The sequence below is a fragment of the Pelobates fuscus genome, chromosome 8 (assembly GCF_036172605.1).
Source record: "Pelobates fuscus isolate aPelFus1 chromosome 8, aPelFus1.pri, whole genome shotgun sequence".
Classification (NCBI taxonomy): Eukaryota; Metazoa; Chordata; class Amphibia; order Anura; family Pelobatidae; genus Pelobates; species Pelobates fuscus.
Genome location: NC_086324.1, coordinates 76,181,132 through 76,203,017, shown reverse-complemented (window position 1 = coordinate 76,203,017; position 21,886 = coordinate 76,181,132). Strand labels below are relative to the sequence as shown.

Below are 21,886 nucleotides of genomic sequence, written 5' to 3'. Positions count from 1 at the left end.
CACCGTCTCAAAGGTAACATTACTAATCTGGCAAATTTCAATTTGAAAAGGGAACGTTCTATATTTGACCCTGTAACTTTCCAAAACACCATAAAACCTGTTAATGGGGGTTGCTGTTGTACTCGTGAGACATCGCTGATTACAAATATGTGCATATTTTTGCAGTAAAACCTAACAGTATTATGACATTCACAGCTAAAATGTCAGACGGAAATACAAATTTAAAAAAAAAAAAAAATCTTATTTTCTCCCATTTTTTTAAATTTTATTCATAATAAATTATGTTCCATATATGAATAGTTAATGATAAATTAAAGCCCTGTTTCTCCTGAACAAAATGATATATAATAAGTGTGGGTGCATATAATATGAAAGAGGGGAACTACAGGTGAACAGACATATAGCGCAAATTCCAGTTTTTGTTTACGTTTTGATCAGACCGTGCACTATTGACTCCGTCCTGAAGGGGTTAATAGCCCACAATATACTCGTTTTAGTAATTACAGTTCCATTAACAGACCAGGAAATAAGTTCTTCTAAAGTAAACACATTGTCCTGTAACCTTTTTTTTTTTCCATGGACGTTCTGTGATTTACTTCTGGAATGTAGCAATAAGACTGCAGGGGCATGATCTATACACCCAAATTGCTTCATTAAGCTAACGTTGTTAGGGATAGCTAAGCATTAGATAAGTTGTAGCTGTGTAACAACTTGGGATCAGCCTTTTGGCCACTACTGCTGTTTTTGCCCCCCTTAAAGCCCATCCTTTGCAGAACTGCAGCTCCCATGATGCTTAGCCAGTCAGAATTAACATCAATGGAGTTGTAGCTCTGTAACAGGTGCAGATTAGCTTTTTGCAGCAAGGCTATCCCATTTGTTTTGAGAATCCAACCCTTTGTCAGATGCCACTGACGAAAAATGAAAAACTAACGCTAGTAAACAATAATATCACAATGAAAAGTCCTCTAAACCATTTTCGTGCCATATGCACACCCAGCACATAGCCTTGCAATGTGGAAGGCACAACTATAGCTTTTCCATGGGCTAATATGCCAATTTAAAATAAATAAATAAGCAAACTTTTTGTGAATAAATGAAATAAGGCAACATTAGAAATAAAACCATGCATTCCTACTTTTGGACAGTTACATTTCTATTTTAGATTTTGTGCTCCACCACGGTTTCTCTTAAAAAATTTTTTAAATAAAATCAAATCACTTACGGTACCTCTTATCAAACAATGAGTCTTCTCGCTGCAGTTATGCTCTGTCCCGGGAGATCATCACCAGTGATGTCCAAGTCAAGCTAATGGTTCTCATTGAGAAGCATTGGGACACAGGGTGTATGCACAGAAATTGCCAAAATCTGCTAGCAATACTTCTCTATGATAAGCCCTCATTTCCGCTGAATAAGGAAGGCAACCCTTTCCAGCTCTCTGGTTGCAGTATGAAATATGTTACCAATATGGTTAATACATTTATTTTTATATATAAAATAACAGTGCTTTAGGGGTTTTGAGTGGTCCATTACTCAAAGAATCCTAACTTTGAACTCTCAGACTAAAGATCATTATTAATTTGTTGTCAATTTTAATCTGACAATCCTTTACATTAAGCTTTAATGAATAAACCCATTTTTGCAAAGGTTTGATTATTATATTAAACTGGGATTATTCACAATAGTTTGCATATTAAAGGGACACTATAGTCACCCAGACCACTTTAGCTCAATGAAGTGGTCCGGGTGCCAGGTCCTCAGGTTTTAACCCTTCAGATGCAAACATAGCAGTTTCAGAGAAACTGTTATGTTTACATTAGGGGTTAAAGGACCACTATAGTGCCAGGAAAACAAACCCTCAGGGTCCCACTCCCGTGGCGCTGAAGGGGGAGGAAGGGTTTAATCCCTTACCTTTTTTCCAGCACCGGGCTCCCTCGGCACTGGGACTCTCCTCCCTCTTCTGATGTCATCGGCTGAATGCGCATGCGCGGCAAGAGCCGAGCACGCATTCAGTCAATCTATAGGAAAGCATTCTCAATGCTTTCCTATGGACGCTGGCGTCTTCTCACTGTGAAAATCACAGTGAGAAACGTGAAAGCGCCTCTAGCGGCTGTCAATGAGACAGCCACTAGAGGCTGGATTAACCCATAGGTAAACATAGCAGTTTCTCTGAAACTGCTATTTTACAGCAGAAAGGGTTAATCCTAGATGGACCTGGCACCCAGACCACTTCATTAAGCTGAAGTGATCTGGGTGCCTATAGTGGTCCTTTAAGCCAGCCTCTATTGGCTGTCTTCCGGACAGCCACTAGTGGCGCATCTGCGACGCTGGAGGCATATTATGCCTCCATCGCGCAGAGCGCCCATAGGAAAGCATTGAGAAATGCTTTTCTATGGACACTTTGAATGCGCGCGTGGCACTTGCCGCACAAGCGCATTCGGCTTCTGTGACGTCGGCTGGGGGAGCTGATGTCGGAGTAGGAGGAGAGGTCACCAGAGCCGAGGGAGCCCGGCGCTGGTTTAAGGTAAGCTGCTGAAGGGGTTTTAACCCCTTCAGCGCCAGGGAAGACATATTAATCCTTTAAGTACATCATAGGTGTTCTCATCCATTGCTAAAGGGTTTATTCACTCATGCTGGTTGTTTCACTGTGAGATTTAAAAAGCATGTTCAATAGGGTTCAGTTTTTGATTGTGACAATAAAATCTTATTTACAAAGGTTTGCTGTTTTTAATTGTCATATTAATCCATTGAGTGCCATAGGTGTATCCACAACAAATTTGTGTTATGAGCGCATATAGCATTCAAAAAATTAAAAGGGCTTATTCACTAAAGTTGACTATTTCATTACACGATATGAAGGACTTGTTCACTAGGCTTTGTTTTCTTAATTGGTGCCGGACTAAGGGTTTCAGTCAAAGGCTGACCTGCAGCGGTTACAGAGCGAAACCTTTCTGTGATGAGTAGTCTGGCTGGCTAAGCATCATGTGAGCTGTAGTCCCATAATAGATGTCTTTTTTTGGGACAGGGACAATTGTGGTGGCCAAAATCTGATCCCCAGCTATTGTACATCTACAACTCACGTAATACTTAGTTAGCCATAAAGGCCAAGCACAATAGGGGTTAGAGTTCTACAACAAACTGGGCTTAGCTTTGTGGTCAAAGGCTGACCCCAGCTGTAACAGAGCTACAAGCTTTATGGGAATTACAGTACGGCATCAAATTAGATGATTAGATGACCAGGGACAGTTGTTGTGGCCTAAGGCCGATCCCCAGTTTTTACACAGCTACAACACTTTTGTTGAACACCCCATTACAAAGTCAGGAAAAGAAAGGAGGAAGAAGCGGGCAACTCTGCTCCCAGCATCTTCTGTTATTAAATGTCCAGGAGCCACTAATTACTAAGGAAGAACTCATAGCTGCCTACTTGCAATCAATTCAACTAAATGTGAATAAACAAACAAATTGCATGAATGAAGGTTGTCAGTCATGCAACTTGCTTTTCTTTTACGTTGTTTTAAAGGTGATTTGTTCATTCATGGTTCAGATGAATAGACAAATGACTCAAAATTTTTACATAAACAAATACATGTTTAGACTGCACACATTGCCTACTCAGCTGTGCCATTCAGATTCCTAAACCCTCAATGTGAACATACATGCACACTTATAAGGTTAATCACTAAAGTGAGAATTCAAGGTGAATTTCAAATTTAAAGGTAAAAAAGACAAATTGGTTAAATCCTCTTAGTCAGCTATGCTTTCACTTTAGCACTAATTTATGAATGCACAAACTAGTTAATAGCAATATCTCACACAGTCTTTGTACTTCCAATGATGATACCACTTATTTAACATACCAGGCTTTCCTGGAAAAAGGAACAAATATTGCACCTGTAAGCTGACATCAATTCATTTTCACAGCACGCAGGTTTTAAGTGTCCCGTCAGAAATTTTCTTTGAGTGGTGAAAGACAAGTTTGACCAATAGTCCGCTTGTAGGAAGTCCAGCACGTAGTCGAACCGCTGTAATTCTCATTTTCGCACAAATCCATATATACATCTGACAGAGTGTTGTAAGTGATCATCAAAAAAGTATATTGCCAACAAAACTAATTGTTATAATCCACAGTCTTCTAAATAAGTCATCGGTCCGGTTTCCAAGACTTTTCCTGGATTTCCGCAGCAAACTTTTTAGGAAAAACATTAACTCAGATTCTCCAAGCAACGTAGCTCTAGACATGCACATCGTCACACAAAGTGAATTGCGCCGGCACATAATATACATTTTTCTTATAACAATGGATCTTGCGTACATATTCTGCATCGCCATACATCATTTAAATATTAAAGTAAAAAACAAAACAAAAAAAAACAAAAAAAAAAAACAATTCAGCAATCTGTGTCAGCAATTTCCACTAACATTTCAATACATTATCCAGAAAGAAAATAAAAGTCCTTAAAATTTTGCAATGGAAAACAGAAAATAAATGATTCCGAAAAATGCAAACTCTTTCTTTCCCCACGAGTTAAAAAAAAAAAGGACTGAAGAAGAGGCACCTTTCATATATATCCCTGACTAAAGAAGACAAAAAAAATGACTCAAAAAAATAAAATAAAAATGACAACCTCCAACAGCACAGGTTAGATAGGTCTCACATCTGTTGCCAGCGCACAGGACTCTTTACATTTTTTTGTTCTTTAAAATTTTGACATCTTAATTCCAGCAGCAACAGCAGCTCCAAGATGGTTGAGAAGTTGTTGTTTTGGAGGGCAGGCTAGCTATAGTGGTGTTATGTCCTCTGTGTGCCTGTAGTGGTGCTGTAGGAGGCTGCTGGCCCTTCTTATGTACCAAGCAGCCCAACCTTCCCTGCTGGAGAATATATTCAGGGATTCCCTTTCTGAGCACAGGCCCCCCTGCACTTTTACTATTAGTTTTTTTTTTTTTTTCGGCCCCCCCTTCTATGACCTCCACCCCCCCCTTTCAGAAATTAATTCGGATTGTACGGTTATTACTAGGGGGTATTGGTTTGAAGGAGGAGATCCAGAGGGAGAAAAAAAAAAAAAATCCAAAACACAGGTCCTGATCGCAGCCGGCTGGGGAGGTCCTGGGATCTGACAGCCAAACAGAAAAGGGGGGAGAAAGGAGGAGAGAGAGGAAAAAAAAAAAAGCTTGAAAAGGTAAGCGGAGAACACAGGGCCACAACCGGATCCTCGGACTGCAGTAAAGCCATGAGACCGCCTGGAGGCGCTCTTACGTCGGATACACGGAGCACTAGAGGTCGGGGATTCTCAGGGCCCCACTAGGCCGGAGGCAGCGGTTGCCGTCTACTCTTCTTTTAATTTCTTCACTAATTTCGTATGTGGCAGGTAAGATCTCGGCGGAAAATACGCGATACTAATATGCAGTGTGTAAATACCTTATTATTTTTTATAAATTATATATATATATATACATCATTTTAGGCCCGGTTTATAGAGACCGGAAAGCATTCCGCGATTTTATATTATTATTATTTTTTACTAACTGAATGCTAGGACGCAGGTTAATAGAAATATTATAGTGTTTAATAAGGAGCAATGTTTGGAAAATAACCCAAATCATTCTTCTTGCATTGAATCCAAACGCTCTGGATGTGATGAGTGCAGCCGCAGGCTTATCCGGATCACCGGCTGTCACTAACAATTGCTATAAATTCATTTAACATTTTCATTTAAATCGCTCTCGACGCTTTCCGTCCATTTTTATGTATTTTATTTATTTTTTATTATTTTGCAACTGTCTGTGCCACAAAACAACATTTTTATTATGTCTTTATTTCGCGATAAAAAAAAAAGAAAAACCCTATTTGATCTTTTAGACGGAGATTTATGAAGGTGAAAAAATAGCTTTTCTAGAGCAAAGTGCTAAATATTCATGGACGTTCTGTTGGTTGCTATGGTGATTGCTCCATAGTTATCACGCTGCCCCTGAATAGCACCCGATGTTCGCCTTGGTAAACCTCTTTCTTGGGGTTAGACTCTGCTAGATGAGAATCGATTTATCTTGTAGCTGGATAGCAGTTTCCCACAGATCTATAATGAAACAAAAATATCATTAAAATAATAGGCAATAGAATGTTTTACAAAATGTAGAACTTATACTAGAATAGCATTTGTCTTGCCTACAAAAAATATAGGGACCCATGTATAAAACGTTTACTTTTTTGTTTTTTGTCACTTTTCCTATATGTGCTGATATATTCCTTTATTTGAATTCCAAATATTCCTTAGTTTGCTACTTCAGTTTTTTTTCCCTTTTCTTCTTCAATGTACTGTCTAAAATAAAAAGTGCAAAATGTGCTCTTCCACTGTCAGACTTTTTTTTTTCTTGTGACACAAATCAGCTGTTTTTTTAATGTGTGTGTGTGTGTGTGTGTGTATATATAAAAATAAATAAATCCTTCTGATTGTACATGTTCATAGTTTTCCTCTAGTAATATTGGTGACTTATGCTATTTTGAGATTTAATCAATGATTGATTTAATTTGGTGTATTACGGAAAAGGTTGGAGTTAATGTTTTATACTTTAGAAAATGGTACATGTGCAAAAAAAGTGCTGCAACTTTACAAAATGTATTTTTTATTTTTTTTTTAATATACGTACCCTCTGAAATCTTTATTGCACAATGCATTTTGTGATTGTACAAAAAAATGATACTGATGTTTTGTGCTCAGCCATATCATTTTTTGTGCCCTGAACACTTACAGGGTTATTTACTAAAGTGAATTTCAAATTTTATGACAAAATAGCTGAATTGGAAAAATCAGCTATGATTCAATTTGGGCAACTGTGGTCTAAAATGTTAAATTTACTTTAATTTTTTATTTTATTTTCGTGAATTAGTGAGTACTATGTTCATTAATGTCTCAAATATGCACAGTTTTTATTAGTAAATATATTTTACTATTTAATGGTGTTTTACATTTATTTGGAATTAGACTGTATGTTCATATGTGTACTGCTATGCCTATTGGAAATACTTAAACATGGAAAACATCTTAATGTATCCTTATTGGGAAAATATTTAAACAATTGTATTTTGACATTTTGTTAAATCTTTTAGAAATATTTATTTTTATTCACCTCTTTTCTGCCAGCTTTGTCAGCAGTAAGTTCCTAAGCAATGTTTCTTTGACAGGTGATTAGTTATAATTAAACACTGTTTGATCACAGTTCTTCCATCATCTCCTCTTAAATGTAAAATCATTTTGTGTTATAGCATAGTTTATTTATATAAACAGGAAGGGAAAAAAAAAAAAAGCTTTCTATTTAATTTTCTAATCTGGTTCTCTGGTCTGTGTGGGTCTCTTTTTTTAATAGTAATATTCGAATTGCCTGCCACACAGTCAATAAATAATGTCTAAACATGGTATGAGTTGGTATAATGCAAAAAGTGCAATCTTGTGCTTTACCAGACCAACTCAGACTTGAATAAATGTGAGATGGCTAGATAGCATTTTAAATGGTTTGACACATTACCGATGGACACCACCTAAGGACCCTAACTGCACCGCAAGCACTACTCCCTTAAAGGACCACTCTAGTGCCAGGAAAGCATACTCGTTTTCCTGGCACTAGAGTGCCCTGAGGGTGCCCCCACCCTCAGGGACCCCCTCCCGCCCGGCTCTGGAAAGGGGAAAGGGGTTAAATCTTACCTTTTTCCAGCGCTGGGCGGAGAGATCTCCTCCTGCTCTCCTCCTCCGATCCTCCTCTTCTCCTCCCCGTCGGCTGAATGCGCACGCGCGGCAAGAGCTGCGCGCGCATTCAGCCGGTCACATAGGAAAGCATTCATAATGCTTTCCTATGGACGCTGGCGTGCTCTCACTGTGAAAATCACAGTGAGAAGCACGCAAGCGCCTCTAGCGGCTGTCAATGAGACAGCCACTAGAGGACATAGGGGGAAGGCTTAACCCATTCATAAACATAGCAGTTTCTCTGAAACTGCTATGTTTATGAAAAAATGGGTTAACCCTAGAAGTGATACCGGAGAAACTGACGGAAGCCAAGCACAGAGAGATGGACACAGGTTTCTTCAGGAAGGAAGAGATATTTTATTCGATTCACCGACCGGGGCTCAGAGGGACTTATGTCACCAAAATACAACAAGATCTGAGCCCAGAACTAACTGTGTAAATGCATGATATAGACATATAGCTCCTCCTATAGTTAACTCTACCCCCATATACTCTTTACACAATCAGCTGAACAAAGCCTAACTTCCCTTACTTATTAGACCACATGGCTCACCCAGAACAATGGAGGAGGGGGGAAGTGTTTTCAGTTTCTGCATTCCTGCATTTGCTCAATACGGTGTTGATTGTATCTTAGCTACGTGAAACTAACTAACTGATACACCATTTACACATATGCCACATGGCAATCTTGTCCTAGTAAATTTATTTTTACTGAGATTCCACCACATTCCCCCCTTTGATGCTTCTGATATTTCACAATTCCAGATGCATCACTTAACCATAGTTTGCTTACACCTCAGGTTGCCATGAATCAGAACAGACCTCGTAAGCATCTTAGCATCATTACAAATTCCTTCAGCACTCCTCATTCTGAATATATTCTCTCTGGGCTAAGGGTTCATACTTGCAAACAGCCATTACATGCGCAGCTGGTTTCCTTTCTGTCGTGCTCTCTATGACACTCTGTATGGACCTAATTACCAATGGAACCAACCATGGTAGAAAGAGACACACTATAATCAACATGACTCCTCCTAACAATGTCTTGATCCCTCCAAGCTGTTCGTACCTACTTCCAAACCAACTACTAGAATTGTACCCGTTCCAGGCTTAAGTCGGTACATGCGTCAGTTTAGCCATGTGGCTTGTGAGATCAGCCACTGCCTGCCCTTCATCATCTATGTGCAGACAACAGTTGCTGAGATTGAACTTTCCACATACACCTCCTTCTATTTGCACTGGAAGTGAATGGAGGACTTTATCAACAGCCCAACTGGTTTACCTGGTAATAAGGCTATGTGCTTTACAGAGGAATCCATAATTGCCTAATGGTAGAATGAGGCTTGAATCCCTGTATTAGAATACAATAACACTTCATGGGCATACAGTTTGGCTGTTAACCAGTTCCCTCACATATTACATCCCTCCTATTGGCAATGAAGCGCGCTAAGGTAGCCAGTGCCACTCATTATCTTCCCAGCTACCTACATTCAAGGATGCTAGCTTCTTTTTATGATTCACATCATAAACTTTAACTCTCAAGGTCTCTGCTGTTTCAATTGGCAACAAGAAGAAGGATGGTTTGAGCATACCTAATACACATGCCCCTTCCCAGTCCTGTGGTAACTCCGAATATACTTTCTTACCACAGATCCAGTACAAATTTGCTGGGGCTCTCCAGGTAGATGTGATGGATAGGTCAAACCACACATCCTTTAAATTGGCGTATCTAGCAAACGGGTTAGATGGTTCTGAGACATTTGAAGCCGACCACCAAGTTGTATTCTTCGTATCATCATCATAAGCTTTTTGCCCTAGACAAGTTAATTCTCCTACAGAAGTATTATACATCATTCCTTTCCTCGCTATGCAAACATAACCTATGATGGAGGTCTTTAATCTCCACTCAGATTTACCTCTAACACTCATATGATAATCGGCTTGTGTAGATATTAATTGGTCAACTGCCTCAGAACCGGACATTACCTCCTTTGCTTCCCAAGGCCATTGGTCTCCCATGTTAGTACCTCCACACACATAGCAGTTGGTAACATTAAGACTACCGGCAATACTTTCGGCTAAATCTATGAACAGGTTTTTAGCGTTATGGGGGATCTTATTATCTATGCTCATCTCTTCATAAAAGGAATGGTATACTTGATGAGTTTGGGAGGTTACCGTATCAGTCTCTATCCCTATAAACAATACTGTCCCAGGATCTAAACCCGTCCCATATATTTGAAACCCAAATAAATTACCATATTTATCTAAGAACTTGTCGGGGTTATTTATAAGTATATGGATTGGATTGCATTCCATAGACTTACAGTATGGACTGGTAGGCAACTTAGTCACAATCATGTCCTTGTCTGCTGTCTGTCCCCAAGTTGCCCACCCCACACAAGACCAATATGGGCAAAAATTATATTCTCTATTTGGGCATCTCGGACTCATACTTATTTTTACTACTGGGACAAATATATTTATCATTAGACCCATATGTTCTCTCCCATCTAAGATCCCCACATACATTCCACGGCTTTCTACCACTTGATATTGCTTTACATGCATCAAATAGCAGAACACCCGAAGAATGTACGGTTTCTAACTCAGTTTTATTTATTAGGGTCCCCTGAGGATCTCCATTCCCGAGGGTCAACCAAATTGTACGGGGTTGATACTCTGGACTGAAGCACTTAGGTTCTCCTACTCCTAAATGGCACACACTATATTCTATATTTAAGTATCTACATCTTGATACATCTCCGTTACATTCATATTGTGAATGCCAAATTAGGGTCTGGGAAATATGGTTACCTGTTCTTGTAGTCTTAATGCATACCTCACAGCTAGGAGTGTCGGTACCTCTACCTTCCTGAATATAAAAAGACACAAAAATACATATTATCAAAAACACTTCTTTCGACGTCTTCATCCTCAGTCTTCGTCCGTGCGATGGCACCTCAGCTTCCAGGATGTAAGGGCTGCAGGGAATGGAGTTCTGCTCGTCTTCACAGGGGTCCCTTCGAGACTTTCCTGGCTTTTAATAACACGTTGGTGAGCGGACAGGCATTATTATGGCCGTCAAAAACACTCCAAAAACACTCACTTGTAGATCTTTGTTGATGTTCCCTTTTAACAATATTATCTTCGAAAAAAAAAAACACTTTTAATCCAACTCGGTCACACGCTTCAACTGGATCTTGCAAGGATTCTCTGGATCTATGGTAGCTTGTCAGGAATCTGCCGCTGTTTTTTTTTTTTTTTTTTTTTACCCTAGAGTGATGAATCCACGGAGTCACTTCTACAACCTTTACAACTGTTGGGGTAGATAAAAGAACAACATAGGGACCTCTCCACTTGGAACCTAATGGAACAGTGTTCCATTTTTTTATCCACACTTGATCCCCTAGATGGCAAGAATGAACAGGTGGATAAATATTCACAGGTAATCTATCTTGTACCCATTTCTGTACCTCCTCCATAGTTTTACCCAACTCTACAACCTGCTGCCGGGTAATTCCTTCTCCCAACTGACTCAAATCCCCTCTTAAGTTACCAAGTATGGAAGGTGGATGCCCATACATAATTTTTCAGCAGTACCCCAGAAACAAAAGAAAGCATCTTTGAGGTCTAGGAAGGTATAGTAGGTTGCCCCACCTGGTATTAAAGCAAGCAGATTATAGGGGATGGGTACCACTGGGTGTATATTGACTACTGCATTATTAACTGCGTTTAGATCTTGTACAGGATGATACTCATCTGATCCCGGCTTCTGAACAGGTAATAATGGAGTGTTCCAAGGGGAGGTACAGAATTTTAGGATGTCATACTTTGCACACTTATCCACATAGGTTTGTATATTTTCCTTAGCCCTCTATAATATATGGTACTAACTAAGGCTAACAGGATATGCTCCAAGCTTTGATTCAATGTGTATTGGTGGAATATTGCGAGCAAGTCCTGGAGGATTATTCTCTGTCCATATTCTTGAAATGTCAAATAAGGATTCATCACTCTTAGGGTCTGTATTTGTTATTATAGAGTAGAAGTGCCATTCTTCTTCCTTTTGCACCGATACTGATATTATGCCTGGTGATCTATTAAACTTCAGAGACGTTGATCCGTTGGGTTTAAAAGTTATCTGGGCTTGAAGCTTTGATAATAGATCTCGTCCTAGAAGCTGAACTGGACACTCCAGCATATATAGGAACTGGTGCTTAACCAAATGGCCTCCTAGAATACAAGTATGACTCCTGAGAATTGGTCTAGCAGCGCTTTTCCCAGTAGCTCCTATCATAATTATAGTCTTCCTGAAGGAGGAGCAACTAGGTTAGTTACCACAGAGTACTCAGCACCAGTGTCAATCATGAAAGAGCTCCTCTTTCCCTCTATTGATACATCGACCATAGGCTGCACTCGGCTAAAGGGGGATGGAGCCCAGTCGGTATCAATAGTCTTCCATGACAGTGTCAGCCAGACCGACAAAATCTCTATCTTCTCTATCCCTTAATCTCTGGGTAGGGGAATAGTATCTACTTCCCTGAACACCTCCTCTGTTACTACTGTCATTCCCTCCAAGACTTTCTCTATAGCCACCTCTGTAACCATCTCGTAACCTTCTCTCTTGTCTTATCTATAACTTGCTTTATATTCCCTCTGTGGGCAGTCACTTTTCCAATATCCTTCCTCTCTACAATACGCACAGTGATTCCTACTTCCTCCCTTACTCAGGCTATTCTCAACTCCTCTATTCACCTCCCTTCCCTGTCTCTCTACACTTATGATAGCTACAGCTAGCATATCTGCCTTCATCCTCATTTTACGTTCTTCCTCCTGCTTTGTTTCAATCTCCCTGTTCATATACACCTGAACTGTGATATGGACATTCCTACAAATCCCTTTAACTTTAGCAATTTTCTTTTGATATCACCTTGGGTCTGGCTGACAAATGCTGAGTTGTTCATTCGAGAGTTCTCAGGGGCCTCTGGATTAAAAGGAGTATATAATCTATATGACTCCAGCAATCTCTCATAGAAAGCATTAGGTTACTCGTCTGCTTTCGTAAAGGAATTATGGGTCTTCCAATTAAACAGATCAGTCATGGTGAAAGGGACATAAACAAATACAGGGTCTGCCAACTGTAATTGACCATTAATATCAATGTGTGGTGGACCAGGGGTAAGCTGCAGTGGCATTTGTAAATGTCAAAGTTGGAGGGCACCGGTCATTTGTCAGGTTAGGGTGGGACTTAAATAGGGTTGTTTAGTCATAGGTTCCGGTCGGGGAGTGGTGAGGTAGGTGGAAATGGATAAATTAATTTTACTGGTCAGTAACTTGGTTAACAAAATGTTTCGGACAGGGCTAGGAGGAGCCTGACCAGTAACCAAAAATGGTAAAAGTGTATTCCAGCGTCCTATACCATTGACCATTTCATCCAGTTGTATTTCAAAACTAATTTACTGTTACTAAAGGCACACAAGGCTCAGTAATTATAGTGTTATGTCAGTGGTTATGGTGTTTTCAGTGATTATGGTATTATCAGTGGTTATGGTATTATCAGTGGTTATGGTATTTTCAGTGGTTATGGTATTTTCAGTGGTTATGGTGTTTTCAGTGTTTTCAGTGGTTATGGTGTTTTCAGTGGTTATGGTATTATCAGTGGTTATGGTATTATCAGTGGTTATGGTATTTTCAGTGGTTATGGTATTATCAGTGGTTATGGTATTATCAGTGGTTATGGTATTATCAGTGGTTATGGTATTTTCAGTGGTTATGGTGTTTTGTAATTGCTGAGAATTATCTGATTTCAGTGGATTCAGTTACTGTTATTAAGAATTCTCCTCACAATTTTGACTGCTAATAATAAAACTGAATACAAAGAACCAGTTGGGGGGGTAGGTAGGCACAGAAAAAGGAGGGGACAGGCATCTGAGAGCCAGAGACAATTAGAGCACAGGGGGACATACCAGCTGCACCAGTTTTTGCTAAAGAATTTAGTTGAGGGATGGTCAGATGGGTCAGATTCCATTGGGGATGGACAGACCAGTTTTGATAACCATCTAGTAACACAAACTGTGTTAACAGTCAAAAACTGGTCATTCTCTACTACATAAGGTAGTCCCCAAAATCACACACATTATATCCCTTTTTAAAGTTATTTAGCATACATTCTAAGGGATCAACAATCTTTAAATCGGCGCTGCCATACTTAGCAACGGAGCGTCTAATTCAAAGAAACACAACAAACACACCTACAACAGTCACATTTGTTTCCCTGGCAACAGCACCATGTGGCACAGTTACTAGGTCAAACTCATACAACAAAACATACAGGGAATTCCCGTACACACACAGCTGTTACACCAGTCACTAAGTAACTAATACTGTGCCCTTTGGCGAAACTATACAGTCACCCACGCTATAATTCTCTATATATGAATTACCCGTCTATAACACACCCCAGTAACATCGTCTTTTACAAATAGCGGTTACAGTACGGTTAGCATAAGTCAAAGCACAATTTAAGGTCACAATACAATTATTAGTGGTTATGGTGTTAAACATGCATTAGACGACAATGATTAGTACTTATATACAGTGTCAGTAAATATACAGGGTTATGGTACCGTGCACTATGATACAGCAACACACTATTAACACTCTCGCTAGACGGCTGAGCTCGCGCTATCTAACAAGATATACACTTTACTAAACAATCTTTAACACATTTACAATCCCAACTAAACTATTGGCCAGTACCTTGAATGGACTACCTAAAACTATATACATCCGTTTTGGTTAGCCACACTGCCCAAGCACCACATATAGCGAACTAGAGGACCGAATTTACACAGACGCCTCTTAGTCTATTACTATCAAAAATCTAGTGGGTTCCAAATTTACACGCCTTCCCACTTAGCCAAGATAGGTTGAGAGCTAGCGAACCGAATTTACACAGACGCCGCTTAGTCTCCCGGTCCCTCCGACCTAGCGAACGTAATATACACCCTAGAACGCTAGTCTAGACAAGACACCGGTGTCCGGCTAGGGCTATTTACACCAGAACCCCGCCTGACTAACCAAATCAAACGGTCTTACTAAAGAGCGTTCGATTGAGCGGTGCGCCTTCGCTCCTTCCCTCCGACAGAGGGGGCAGATTCCATACACAGATTTAAACCCCTTTTGGGCCTACCGCACAATCGGTATACCCCTAGTGGGTCTGCCGTCTAAAACAGCAGTTGTCTTACCTCCTCGTTCCTGAACCTGGGTTCACACTCATCGACGGGGACACCCCAGCACTTACTACGTAGAGGCCGATGATCTCCTGGACAAAAGACCAGTGGCGCCGAGACGAAGGGAGGTCCACGCAGAAGTTCAGGGGTGCAGCCGTAGAGAACGTGGGCAAAGATAGACCGTCTCACGCCTCTGCTTCTCAGCTACCGTTGAACGATGAGCTTCCCGGCCCAATGCACCAAATGATACCGGAGAAACTGACGGAAGCCAAGCACAGAGAGATGGACACAGGTTTCTTCAGGAAGGAAGAGATATTTTATTCGATTCACCGACCGGGGCTCAGAGGGACTTATGTCACCAAAATACAACAAGATCTGAGCCCAGAACTAACTGTGTAAATGCATGATATAGACATATAGCTCCTCCTATAGTTAACTCTACCCCCATATACTCTTTACACAATCAGCTGAACAAAGCCTAACTTCCCTTACTTATTAGACCACATGGCTCACCCAGAACAATGGAGGAGGGGGGAAGTGTTTTCAGTTTCTGCATTCCTGCATTTGCTCAATACGGTGTTGATTGTATCTTAGCTACGTGAAACTAACTAACTGATACACCATTTACACATATGCCACATGGCAATCTTGTCCTAGTAAATTTATTTTTACTGAGATTCCACCACAGAAGGACCTGGCACCCAGACCACTTCATTAAGCTGAAGTGGTCTGGGTGCCTAGAGTGGTCCTTTAACAAATGCTGTAGCGGCTATGGAGTCTATTGAGCATTGCCATCTCCTATATAAGGATATTTCCTAAAATGCCCTCACCCTCCTTTAACCTCATCAAGCCATTGGTGTGTAGACTAAAAAGCTATTTATTTATGCTACAGCAAATTTTACAACAAAAAAATTAGATCAATTTGGTTTGATCAGTTTGACTGAAAATATTATTTATTAGCTGCCAATTTGTAGGTAAATTAACTATTTTTATAGGGACACTCTAGGCACTGGAACAACTACAGCTCAATGTATGGCACTCTGACAGTCACTAGAGAGGATTCCTGGAAGCAGTCCTCTTAGGATTATAAGGCTGACTAGATGCTGAACACTCCTCCTAGAGATGCATTGGCTCAGTGCTATATCTATGAGAAAATGCAATTGGCGCATGCCCACTAGCCTCTTTATGGGGAAGCATTGGATTGGCTAGAATCATCAGGATTGACAATCTCAATCTTTGGAGGCGATGTGGCTGAGCGTACCATCTATACTAAAGGAATCAAGAGGGCCCTATAATCCAAAAAGCATAAAATTCTAGCATTAGGAAAATGTGTCTGTATTCCTAATGCTACAGTATACTTTTGAGGAAGGAGGCAATTGTCCAACTTCTGAACCAAAATAAAACCTGAAATTTGTCATATGTTTGTTTCATTGTAATTGAAAAGTTAAAGGAACTGTATCTGCACCATAACCACTAAATCAAAATAAAGTTGTTATGGTGCTCAGAGGTTCCTGCAGCTTTCTTACCTGAAGGGGTTAAACCATTCTCGAACAGTTTAATAAAAGATTGCAAGAATCTCCCTGTCCCCAACTGTATCTAATTTCTTAATTGCAGATACAGGAAGCGCGGAGTGCCACAGGAAAAAGGCTCTGTTGATTGGCTTAGAGTGGTCAGCTAAGGCTCTAAGCTATTCATTGGCACTACTCAAATACAATCAGGATGCTCTAAGCCAGGCATAGGCAACCTTCGGCACTGCAGATGTTTTGGACTACACCTGCCATGATGCTTTGCCAGCATTATGGGTGTAAGAGCATTATGGGGGATGTAGTCCACAACATCTGGAGTGCCGAAGGTTGCCTACCCTTGCTCTAAGCCAATCTGCGTTGAAGAAACTGGATGCAGCTGGGGAGTGGGCGAACCACCGCTTGAAAGCAACCTTTCGGGTCAAACCGGTTTGAGAATGATTTTACTCCTTCATGTAAGAAAGCTCCAGGGACATCTGGGCACCATAACAACTTAATTCCCGTGAAGTTGTTATGGTGCCATACTGTTTTAACTGCACCCATGCATATTCTCATATATTTGGTTTTAAAGGACAGAAATTGCTTTCTTTTTATATCCTATATGTTTATCTAACACAATATTAAGCCTGAATAAAATGGGAAAAATTGTGGGGGAAAGACGTTTCACAGTTTTGCTTATAATTTCTACACTTCAGGTGTAACTGGGGGAATTTTTTTTTTTTTCAAATGTCTTGGATATGAATACATTTTTTTTGGTAGTAAAAGCTAACAATATGCTTACACTAATTCTAACTGTACACCTACCTTAACTCTACTCTACACCTAACCCTAAAACCGTATTAAAGGGGTAACTCAAACCCTTTTAAAATAAATGCATTTTTTTAAGTAACAGTGCCCTATTGGGCATTAGCTATTATCCTTCCAAAATAAGAATAAACTTACCTGGAATCCAGCAACTTGTCATGGAAAAAAAAAGTACCATCTATTTGTTTTGCTTGCAAAAAATAGATTTGGAGAAAAACCTAATTTTTTTTTTTTTTTTTCCCATCTGTCTCTCAATTATTCTGCAGATATTGAATGCTGAGGAATTGATTGACAGGGAGAGCAGAAGAGACGTCATATGGGTGGTCCCTCTGCTCTCCACCCATAGCAACCACAGCACATGCACTATGGTTGCTGTGGTAACTCCTTTGCTGGTGCTCCTAGTGCTAGCTAGGGAGTGTAGGAACGGAGTGGCGTGACACCACTCTGTTAAGACACTGGCACGCCGGCAAAGACGTCAGAGTGTCGGCGTCATGGAGGAGGTTTGCCCCGCTTGGAGAAATGTCCCCAAGCTGTGAAAATCAGTACAAAACAGGGGGGTAGGGAGAATGGACTTGAGGTGGGTTTGGCAGAGGTGTAACACCCACCTCTTTAATGAAATCGCTGCATGGTTCAGCTAAATACATAACCGCTTTAAAATCAAACATTTTTTGTAATTTTATCATAAAGATAAAATACATACGTAATTGCTTTAGTAACTGTTATCTTGATGACCTCCTCTCTAGTATGCCTGCATCACCACAACAGTCATAGCAGCTTGATGGGATGGGTTGGTGCCATAGAAGGAGATGTTGCATTTTAACCATTGACCCAGATGTGCGAAGGAATGGTATTTAAAAATGATGGTTTCTGTAGAAGACTTTATACACCTCTGAATGTTGCTGACTTCTTATTTTGCATTATGAAAGTATTGGAGAAATTATATGAAACACTCAGAATCTAGAGCAATACAAGTGGTATGTACTCTGATGGATAGGCCTGTTTGGGAGATCGTTTGAACATGTGGACATTGGAAAAGATCAATAGCCTGACATGCCTCTTCCTTTTCTGCTCTTTGTTATTAAAATGGGCTTCGCCAGTGGATTTTATTACACTGTTTTGTTTTTGTGTTTGATGCTTTGATCTCCCTGTAACGGATGTTCCCTGTATCCCGACTGGGTACCTCTGCCAAAGGACCACTTCCTAGTTGGAACAGGGGAAAAACCACAGTCGCCGTGGCTTGACTCGGGCCCTGGAACCGCTCCTTCCTGGAGCCAAATAGGGAATTAGCTCAAGTCATTACAAGGACTTTCCCCATTGAATCCCCTTCAATCTGAAACAGCAGACACATGAGTAAATCTTATTTTCCTCCAATAACATGACGACACATAGTTTTGGAGTGTAATAGGATTTTAATGGAGGCACACTGGCCTTTTATGCAAGTTTCCCAACAAGGGTGACACCCAGGTGGACCTTGTTGGGCAGAGGGACACTAAGTGAACAAACCAATAAAAACAGTCATACAGTGAGACACTCCCATACACAAACAATAGAATCCATGCTCTGTGCTTGGGAGATAATTGAATCAGGAACTGAACTAATCTAACCCAAGCACTCCAAGCACAGAAAAACATAACATTTTATGAAACCCTAAAAAGTTCCATAAAACCCCATAAGTTTCATCCACTAATAGCCCCGATCTGGGTGAACAACACAGGGGTTCAGGAATTTCCTGAAAGTCCTAGTTTTGACCGACCGTGCACATGGTCCTATGCCCAAAACAGTCCCAGGGAAATCAGTGCTAACAGTCGGTCAAGTTTGGTAGTCTTTTACAGGTTTCCCTGCAGGGCCCATAGTCTATGGGCAGGAGGCTGGCAAACAGGCTTCTCCAAGAGCTCGTGGCAAACTCGGGTAAAAAGGGGAGTTTGCCACATTCCCCAATTGGACTTTGTCCATCAGGCAATTGCCTCCTGGTTCCTACATTCTACCAGTAAGTACAAAACACGCTTGACGGAGTAACGCCGGACCATCTTTTACTCCAACCCTCTCCCAACTGTGGCACCATGCATGGAGTACTTCAAACGCTTTAACAAACAGCCTGCATCCTCACTTTATAGAGGAGAGCGATCATTAGGATCACTTTACTTGTAGTACAGGGAAATTCAAAAAATAAATGTTAAAGGGACACTATATAGTCCCCAGTGCAACTACATGTATTCTTGACCCTATAGTGTTAACCCCTCCATCTAGCCCCCCTGGACTCCTCATGTCTCCATAAATATAGTAAAAATCTTACTGTATTCAAGCCAGAAGCTGTAACTCTGCATGCTGTTTGCCTAAAAGAAAAAAGTCTGCTGACATCATCAGAAGTGGTAGCCTGATCCAATCACAGTGCTTCCCCATAGGATTGACTGAGACTAACAAAGAGGCAGACCAGGGGCAGAGCCAGAATGATTCAAACACAGCCCTGGCCAATCAGCATCTTCTCATAGAGATGAATTGAATCTCAATGAGGAAAGTTCAGTGTCTGCATGCAGAGGGAGGAGACACTTAGATCGGTTCAGTAGAAAGGGAATGGCATTGTGGTGGTGTTTTGACCGGCCAGACATAAGGCGCTAGCCCAAAATAGTTCCAGAGGATTAGTTGTCCTGGCCGGTCTCCGTTTGTGGGGTTCCATGTGAAAACCATACAAGGTAATCGCTCGCTTTCAGGATACGAATGCTCCCCCTGTTCGGTACTTTATATCTCCCGAACGCTGTTCGTGTAGGTGGTCAGGAATGGGCAGCGATCATAAGTTTACCGGTGTTCGCTCGTGCCTGGCCAGAAAGTTACAGGCACTCGACGACCAAGTACCGCTGCCCTCATTCGGGAGAGAAGATGGGGCATTCTTTTAGCCATGTGTTTGGTTATATGAAATGGCAGCCACCCATGAGAAGCACTCATTAATTGTTTCCCTTGTGGTTTTTCACAGAAGTGGTTGGTGTGAATGGGGCACAGGGGTGGTCCTCGTTCTGTAGACGAATGGGTTCCATTCGTATGAAGTCTCCCGAACTGACAAAGCGGAACCACACCAAATAACAAAGGTAAAAACATAGTACTGTAATAGAGGGCAGTGGGTGTATGGACAGCCAATAAAGGGAATAAAAGTAGTTTTGTGAGGATCAATTCCGCTGCACCCACATATTTGTTTTTTAAGTGTATTTAGCATTGAGCAGTGTTTGCATTTTTTTTGAGTATTGAGCACTGAGCAGTGTTTGTGTGTTTTGAATGTAAGCATGTTTTTGTATGAAGTATGTGAGAGTGAGTGTAGGTGTGTTTGCATGTAGTGTTGGCATTTGAATGCAGGCGTGCATTTGTTGTTTTTTTAATATGTGGTGTGTTGATATTTGGATGCAGGGGTGTATTTGTGTGTAGTGTCGGCGAAATGCTGAGATGTATGCAAATATACACACATACTCAAATATACACACACACTGGCACACATGCAGATACCTAGACACACAGGTGTGTGTAATGAGTGTATAGTAAGCAGTGTGTATTGTTTGTGTGTGTTCCCTCTCTGACTCCTACCTGTGTCCAGGGAGGGTGGACACACTACATTCCCTGGGTCACTGAATTGTACATAACACCGGTGGCACAGTATGGTTGCCCAGTGAAGAGGGGCCCAGGAGTCTCCACATCCAGCTGCAGCATGTCCTCTGTTCTTGCGATGAGCGAGAGCATTGCTGCGGTTTGCCATGGCAACTCTCAGGCATCCATTGCGTGCGGAGTGTTGCCATAGCAGCGAGTAGCAACACTCTTGCGGATCCCGAGAACAGAGGACATGCTGCTGCTGGATGGGAAGCAAACGTGGATACTCCTGCAAGCGACATGAAAGTGCGCTCTGGGCACCCCCCCTAGTGAGTGACACCTGGGGTGGACCGCCCCCCTGTTGATACGCCACTGACTGAGAAACTGTCCCCAGTGAGCACAGCTTGGGTATATCAGTTGACCTGCTCATACTGTGCTGAGAAAACTAGGGCTAGCTGTGCAGAAAGTGCTTCAGCATTATCGTCTGCATGTTCTGACTGGCGGTCAGTCAACCTAACATGAGTCATTTTGGGTGTTGGGGGCATACCCCCAAAGGCAAACCCATCTTTGTATATCTTCCAAAGTTAGATAGAAGAATGGAAGGAAGTGGTCCTTTGGCGGAGGTACTATAATATAGTACTGATATTGTAATGTTAATATTAGAGGTGATAAAAGGGTGGGGAGGTTGACATAAAATGTTTTACAAAAAACAAATAGTGACTTCACACAGGGCTTCCTAGCCCTATGACCTCTATTTCAAATTGTAAGATACTGTAACCGCAGGCGGTTCCCTTATTTACCACTATAATGTCTTAAAGCATAGAACTTAGTAGAGCTTACCATACAGATATCTTAGCCATCATTTTATATAGTTAGTAAGAGATCCTCTATTTAACATAAAAAATAATTGAGAATACAATATAAAATAAGGATTGTCTTGGAAGCAATAGTTTTGTCTTTTTAGATATTTATTATATAAAAATATAAATATAGACATATAAAATCCATTATAGCAGAGTTTATAAGA

General features: G+C 40.9%; 1 protein-coding gene across 1 annotated transcript in view; it reads left to right on the top strand.

The window, feature by feature from the left end:
- Positions 1-5,279: 5,279 nt before the first annotated feature.
- Positions 5,280-21,886, top strand: part of INO80D (INO80 complex subunit D) — a 54,018-nt gene continuing 37,411 nt past the window's right edge. Inside the window, exon 1 of the mRNA XM_063428751.1 lies at positions 5,280-5,363. The gene's annotated coding sequence lies outside the window, so the exon portion shown is untranslated. The remainder of the gene's footprint in view (positions 5,364-21,886) is intronic.